Source organism: Aquarana catesbeiana, linkage group LG04 (assembly GCF_042186555.1).
Source record: "Aquarana catesbeiana isolate 2022-GZ linkage group LG04, ASM4218655v1, whole genome shotgun sequence".
NCBI lineage: Eukaryota > Metazoa > Chordata > Amphibia > Anura > Ranidae > Aquarana > Aquarana catesbeiana.
This window is the reverse complement of record NC_133327.1, coordinates 15,114,830-15,123,213: the sequence shown is the minus strand read 5'-3', so window position 1 is coordinate 15,123,213 and position 8,384 is coordinate 15,114,830. Positions and strand designations below refer to the sequence as shown.

The following is an 8,384-nucleotide window of genomic DNA, read 5'->3' as shown; positions in this document are numbered from 1 at the left end:
GGAAGACCCCCAGATCTCATGGGAATCTTCAGAGGCAGGGATAGGAGGGATCTGCCTTAGATGCCCGCACACTGTTGATATCCAGTTGTAAGGCTGTGCCTAGGCACCTTTACATACCCGAACGTGCATTGCAACATTACAGGAGGAGTTCAAGGCAAAATGTAGACTTCTGAGGGTCCTGCTTAGTCAAAACTGAAGTATATCTAAAGCAAAAACTATGTAGGAAAAGAGTTGGAAACCCCAGTCAGGTTTTTATTGCTTAACTATATAGGAAGCATTAAGGGTGAGTCCAAATGTATTTATTTTTTTTTCAGATAATTAGTAGACAAAGTGATCCAATGCTTTTTGAGAGCTCAGACACTTCCCCCAATCCATAATTGTGAGTTGCTACCAAAACAGGAGTAGAGGGGAAAACTACTAACTGTAACGTTTGTGGTGGTGACAATTAAAGGAGAAGTACAGCTTAAGCTCATTTGGCAGTACTTTTCCTGTGGATCACTGGAGTGCAGTCTTTTCTGCACTCCTGTGACCCATTTTCAGCAGAAGCCTGCTGTCAGCTGCAGTCACAGCCAGTCGAGGCGGGGGAGAGATCGGGACCATAATGTGAGTGGGGGGGGGTGAGCAGAGCAAAGAGTGGTGACTGACTCCACTTCCCCCAAGTCCCCTTACCTTCATTCTCCACAACCCCTGCGTCCCCCACCCTCCTTCATCACAACCCCTACGTCCTCTACTCTCCTTTTCTACATCCCCAACCCTCTTTCTCCACAACTGTTTCAACCTCAACCCTCTATCTCCACAATTGCTTTGACCCCAACCTTCCTCCACAACCCCTAAGTCCTCTACCCTCTTTCTCAACAACTCCTACAACCCCTACCCATTTTCTCCACAATCCCTATGTCCCCTACCCATCTTCTCCACAACCTCTACGTCCCCTACCCTCATTCTCCACAACCCCTACATCTTCTACCCTCTTTTTCCACAACCCCTAGATCCTCAAACCCTCCTTCTCCACCACCCCTACGTCCCCAAACCTTTTTCTCCACAACCCCTAAGTCCTCTACCCTCCATTTCCACAATTCATATGTCCCATACCCGCCTTCATCACAGCACCTACATTGGATCTAAAAAAATCTACACACCCTTGTTAAAATGTCAGGTTTCTGTGATGTAAAAAAATGAGACAAAGATGAATCATTTTCAGAACTTTTTCGACCTTTATTGTGACCTACAATCTGTACAACAGTTTGTTGAACAACAAACTGAAATCTTTTAGGTGGAGTCCTCTACCCTCCTTCTCCACAACCCTCACATCCTTGGCCCCCCTTCTCCACACCTCTTACGACCCCATCCCTCCTTCTCCACAACCTGTATGTCCCCCTACTTTCCTCCATCACAACCCGTACGTCCACAAACCCTTCATCTCCAACCCTTGTTCTCCAAGACCCCTTCGTCCCCTTCTTTCCTTCTCTATAACCCCTACACCCCCACCCTCCAACTTCACATCCCCTATGCCCCAACCATCAAACCCCACAACCCTTTAGATGCCCAACCCTCATTCTCTACAACCCCTACGTTCCCAAACCTCCTTCACAGTGCCTACATCCCCTACTCTCATTCACCACAACCCCTAAGACCCCTACCCTAGTTCTCCACAACCCCATGTTCCCTACCCTCATTCTCTACAATCCCTGTGTTTCCAACCCTTTTCCTCCATGACTTTTACTTTCCCTACTCTTATTCTCCACATATTTTGTTTACCATAATACTTGATGCTCTTTAATTGTGAGCTGGTTAGTTATTATTGTTCCTCCATTTATACAGAATTAACTGTAGGATTGGTCCCTCACTTAGCTCTCTTATCGCTTGACATTTTAATAGCAAACACTGCCAGAGTAGTAATTGTATTTTGATAGTGTTGCTGCATATTTAAACTGGGCACACAGAGAATAAAGGTAATTTGTTTCATCTATCTGGATGGAGGGAAATGGTTATTTACATGTAAGAAATCTCAGAGGAGGAAATGTGTCAAATGCGATTGCCTGAATTTTAATTAATGATTCTGATATGTATGGCCTACATCAAAACCAGTAATAAAACCCTAATTCGAATACAACAACCCAAATACCTGAGGATGGCTCAACACACACCAGTGTGCACACCGTTATAGGTAGGAATGAGCCGAAACCCCGTTCTGCTGCAAACCCTGGTTCGGTTTGCAGCAGAATATGCGAAAAATTTGTGCGAACACCGTTAAAGTCTATGGGACACGAACGTAAAAAAAAGTACTAATTTTAAAGGCTTTTATGCAAGTTATTGCCATAAAAAGTGTTCGGGGACTCAAATCCTGTCCCAGGGGACATGTATCAATGCAAAAAAAAAAGTTTTAAAAACGGCCCTTTTTCGGGATCAGTGATTTTAATAATGCTTAAAGTAAAACAAAAATTAAATATTCCTTTTAAATATTGTGCCTGGGGGGTGTCTTTAGTATGCTGGTAAAGTAGCGCATTTTTCCTGTGTTTAGAACAATACCACAGCTAATTGACATTTCTAAAGGAACGGCCTTTGGGTCTGGTATGGATATTAAGGGGAACCCCACACCCAAATTAAAAAAATGGTGTGGGGGGGTCTCCCAGGCACTATATACTGTACTCTGAAAAGCAGTGTATATATACTATGCAGCCTGCCCTATATACTCTGCAGATAATTGGGCCTTAGGTGTTGGTGGTACCAGAACACTGTAAGACCTCACAGTTACACTTGGTAAGGGCAGGAACGGGCCCTGCTGTGAAATACTAAATAAAAAATTGTAATTATATGCCCCTGTTAAACAGGGGCAGAAAAAAATTAGCCTTTTGTGGTGGTACCAGAACACTGTAAGCCCTCACAGTTAATCTTGTTAGGCACAGGAAAGGGCCCTGCTGTGAAATATGATATCAAGAATTGTAATTACATGCCTCTGTTAAACAGGGACAGAAAAATTGGGCCTTTGGTGATGGTGGTGGTGCCACAACACTGTAAGCTCTCACAGTTACTCTTGGGCACAGGAACCGGCCCTGCTATGAAATACAGTGGGGCAAAAAAGTATTTAGTCAGCCACCAATTGTGTATGTTCTCCCACTTAAAAAGATGAGAGAGGCCTGTAATTGTCATCATAGGTATACCTCAACTATGAGAGACAAAATGTGGAAACAAATTCAGGCAATCACATTGTCTGATTTTTTAAATACCAGTAATTTATTTGCAAATTATGGTGGAAAATAAGTATTTTGTCAATATCAAAAGTTCATCTCAATACTTTGTTATATATCCTTTGTTGGCAATGACAGAGGTCAAACCTTTTCTGTAAGTCTTCACAAGGTTGTCACACACTGTTGCTGGTATGTTGGCCCATTCCTCCATGCAGATCTCCCCTAGAGCAGTGATGTTTTGGGGCTGTCGCTGGGCAACACACACTTTCAACTCCCTCCAAAGGTTTTCTATGGGGTTGAGATCTGGAGACTGGCTAGGCCACTCCAGGACCTTGAAATGCTTCTTATGAAGCCACTCCTTCGTTGCCCGGGCTGTGTGTTTGGGATCATTGTCATGCTAAAAGACCCAGCCACGTTTCATCTTCAATGCCCTTGCTGATGGGAGGAGGTTTGCACTCAAAATCTCACGATACATGGCCCCATTCATTCTTTCATGTACAGGGATCAGTCGTCCTGTTTCCTTTGCAGAGAAACAGCCCCAAAGCATGATGTTGCCACCCCCATGCTTCACAGTAGGTATGGTGTTCTTTGTTTGCAACGCAGCATTCTCTCTCCTCCAAACATGACGAGTTGTGTTTCTATCAAACAGTTCTACTTTGGTTTCATCTGACCATATGACATTCTCCCAGTCCTCTTCTGGATCATCCAAATGCTCTCTAGCAAACCTCCGATGAGCCCAGACATGTACTGGCTTAAGCAGGGGGACACGTCTGGCACTGCAGGATCTGAGTCCCTGGTGGCGTAGTGTGTTACTGATGGTAGCCTTTGTTACGTCGGTCCCAGCTCTCTGCAGGTCATTCACTAGGTCCCCCCGTGTGGTTCGGGGATTTTTGCTCACCGTTCTTGTGATCATTTTGACCCCACGGGGTGAGATCTTGCGTGGAGCCCCAGATCGAGGGAGATTATCAGTGGTCTTGTATGTCTTCCATTTTCTAATTATTGCTCCCACAGTTGATTTCTTCACACCAAGCTGCTTGCCTATTGCAGATTCAGTCTTCCCAGCCTGGTGCAGGTCTACAATTTTGTTTCTGGTGTCCTTCGACAGCTCTTTGGTCTTCACCATAGTGGAGTTTTGGAGTGTGACTGTTTGAGGTTGTGGACAGGTGTCTTTTATACTGATAACAAGTTCAAACAGGTGCCATTAATACAGGTAATGAGTGGAGGACAGAGGAGCCTCTTAAATAAGAAGATAGAGGTCTGTGAGAGCCAGAAATCTTGCTTGTTTGTAGGTGACCAAATACTTATTTCCCACCATAATTTGCAAATAAATTCTTTCACAAATCAGACAATGTGATTGTCTGGATTTGTTTCCACATTTTGTCTCTCATAGTTGAGGTATACCTATGATGACAATTACAGACCTCTCTCATCTTTTTAAGTGGGAGAGCTTGCACAATTGGTGGCTGACTAAATACTTTTTTGCCCCACTGTATATCAAGAATTGTAATAGTATGCCCCTGTTAAACAGGGGCAGAAAAATTGGGTCTTGAGTGGTGGTGCCACTGTAACCCTTCACAAATACTCTTGTTGGGCGCAGGAACAGGGCCCTGCGTTGAAATATTAGATCAAAAATTGTAATTACATGCCCCAGTTTAACAATTGGGCCTTGGGTGGTGCCCTAAACCAAAAATATTGTTGGAAGCTAGCATCATCAAGATTGAGGAGGAATAGGATAGTCAGCATAGGCAGTCTTCAAGGGATCCCACATCCATAGAAAAGTCCATCAGTTATATCGGCATCAGGTGCTTGATAGCTACTGATTCATTTTTATGAATGTGAGCCTATCAACAGAGTCTGGACAGGCGCACTCTATGACCTCCAGCAGCACTGAATGTGCGTTCGGAAAAGAACGCTGGATGCAGGATAGGCCGTAGCTGGTCCATCCTCAAGACCCAGTTACCCAATGGATGGTCTGTTGGAAAGGTCTCCAAATTTGCTCTTGCCCCTAGATATTCCTGTACCATGTAATGCAGACGCTGGCGATGGTTGCTTGAACCGATCAGACCTTGGCACTGAGGACTGTAAAATTGTTCAAAGGCAGCGGTCAGCCAGCCACCTTCTCCGCCGCTCTTCCTCTGACTGAACGAAGCCTCAGCAACACGTTGTCCAGCACCAGAAAATTGTAACCTCCCAGGGTCTGGAAATGCATTGTACAAACCTTTCTTCAAGGCCTACTGAAGATGAGGATCCTCTGCTCCCTCTGCGAAGGCAGGATGAGTTCTGCAATCTTACCCTTGTAACGTGGATTAAGAAGGGTTGCCAGCCAGTAATGATCCCTCTCAACGAATCCTAGGGTCCTTTCGCAGGCTTTGCAGAATCGGGGAGGCTATGCAGCCTAAGTTTGCAGAGGTATTTGATTTTGAGTCCTCTGGGTCACTAAGGATCACATGATCCGTAACTACCTCCTCCCAGCCACAAACAACTCCTTGGGTTTCTGGGGACTGAAAACCATCCCTTGAAGACTGCTGCTGAATGTTATCCTCTACATCCATGCTGATACAATCCTCTTCCTCCTCCTCCTCCTCCTCTTCCTCCTCTTCTTCTTCCTGTGTGTTTGGCGGGCCCGCTGGAATGCTATCTGGATAAAGGAGGCCTTGAGAGGTAAGGAAGTCCTCCTCTTCCTCCTTCTGTTCTGCCTCAAGTGCCCTGTCCATTATTCCACAAAGCGTGTGCTCCAAAAGGAAGACTAGAGGGATAGTGTCACTGATGCATGCATTGTCGCTGCCCACCATCCTTGTGGCCTCCTCAAATGGTGACAGGACAGTGCATGCATCCTTTATCAGTAGCCACTGGCGTGGCGAAAAGAAGCCAAGCTCCCCTGTCCTGGTGCCATACTCGCACAGATACTCATTGATGGCCCTCTGCTGCATGTGCAGCCGCTGCAGCATTGCCAACGTTGAGTTCCGCATGTCACAAGTGAGGTTGGTAGGTGGGCAGGTTGCATTCCCTTTTGAATGTCAGCCAGCCGAGCACTGGCATTGTATGACCGGTGGAAATGACCACAGACTTTTCTGGCCTGCCTCAGGAGATTTAAAGTTCAGCAACTGGAGTAGGGAAATTTGCCTGCTAAAATCAGATGGTGGTGTACTGCTAGCAGATTGGCTGCAAGTACTTGGGACACCTTTTAGAAAAAAAGGACCAAAAATGGCCCTAGATCAGACTTTAGAGGAAAAATGGACAAGAGTATATAAAAAATATATATTTTATTCATAACAATCGTACATAGAGCAAGTATCAAAAGAATTAAAAAACACAAATTAACACACAATTTAACATGGATGTATGGCGCAACAAAAATGTTGACACCCTATAGACGACAGTGAGCCCCTGTGCATCAACGCGTTTCACTGTTTTGCTTCGTCGGGACACATTCAGGGGTTGTTGGAAAGAACAGGTCTCACTATCTTGTCAGCATAAAACATCCACAAATGGAAATTTTCACAATGAACGTCAAAAATCACTGTGTAGATAAGGGAACGTAATCTCCCAATACTAGTAACCGTATGATGAGTAGCTCAAAAAATGTCACTCCATGTGTACATTCAAAAAAAAAAAAATACATGAATACTTGAATTACACTCCAAAGTGTAATTCAAAAAGAGTTTATAAAAAAAGCAAGCACTGTGATGTGTTATAGCAAAGAAGCGCGAATGCACACCAGTTCACGTGTGGTGGGCACGGGCCCCCTCAAAATGGCATGTTGTTGCCTGGAGATTTCTTTTTAGTTAAACCAGACAGATGAAGGAGTTTGTTTGCGCTGTTAGGAACAATTGTCCTGTCTATATATTCACCAGTGACGCTGAAGGATTTAATTACTCTGAACTTTGTTACTTGCTCTACGCAAGCTTTGTATTTTTAGAAAAAGGACAAATGCATCCTTGGAAGAAGAAAAACAGACTCAACAAAGAACTTAGGACAATCTAAGATAATTTAGCATAATAATAATACTTTGTGCGTTCACCTTCCATCCTCAGCAACGCTGATGAAAGTTTCTGAAGTGGAGTTGGCAGGATTGTTGGAGTACAAAGGTATAATTAGACAGCGCAAAAGTGATGTTATCTGCACTTTCAACCCGGTATGATGAAACGCGTCAGCCTTTAAAATGTGTTACCAGGCTTTTAAATTCAATTATACAGAAGATTATATATTGTGCTGGATAAAGACGCCCCCCCCCCCCCCCCCAAAAAAAAAATATATATATATATATATATACACACAGAAAATACTGTGCAAACATTTTAGTCAGATGTGAAGAAATGCTGTAAAGTAAGAATGTATTTTGTAGGATTAGAGTCAGGTGCTAATGATCATCAATTTTAGGGTCCTTTCACACGGGACAGATCCGTGATGATCTGCCCCCTGAACATCCGCTTGCTCAGCGGGGATCGCTCCGTGGATCCCCACTGAGCAGGCAGATGACAGGTCCGTGCAGCGACGGACCTGTCAGAGCGCCGCTCTCCCCTATGGGGGATCGGATGACGACGGACCGTAGAGTCCGTCGTCACCCGATCCGAAAACGGATGGAAAGGTAGGTTTTTCCTCCGTTACACTTTTTCGGATCGGAGCGGGTCGGATGTCAGCGGACATGTCACCGCTGACATCCGACGCTCCATAGAGGTCTATGGAGGGTCCGTTCAGGTCCGCCTAAAAAACTGACAGGCGGACCTGAACGGATTGTTCATGTGAAAGAGGCTTTATATGTAGGTTTAAACACGGTCATTAACAGAAACAACTGTGTAGAAAGCTTAAAACTGGGTGAGGAACAGCTAAACTCTTATACTTCTGAAAGCATTCTTAATTTACAGAATTTTTTCACACCTGCCCAAACATTTTGCACAATAGTATGTATATGTATATATGTGTGTGTGTGTGTAAAATATATATACCGTATATAAAATGCTGCAACTAACGGTTATTTTTCGTAATCAATTAGTTGGCCAATTTCTTTTTTATTTATTTGTAATCAGATAAAAACCTCAAAGTGTGGTGCATAATTTAGTTAATATGTAAAGTTTAAAAATATACAATTAATTCTTGAAAATCTGTATGCAGTGGTAAATATAAATAACCAGGTTGGGAATCAAAATATATAATCCACTCTGAGAATAAGCAGAGATATGCCAGTATATCAACGAA

The 8,384-nt window shown here is 43.9% G+C and overlaps 1 protein-coding gene across 1 annotated transcript in view; it reads left to right on the top strand.

The window, feature by feature from the left end:
* ELP3 (elongator acetyltransferase complex subunit 3) overlaps nt 1-8,384 on the top strand; it is a 159,478-nt gene that overhangs the window by 141,358 nt on the left and 9,736 nt on the right. The gene's annotated exons all lie outside the window — the stretch shown is intronic.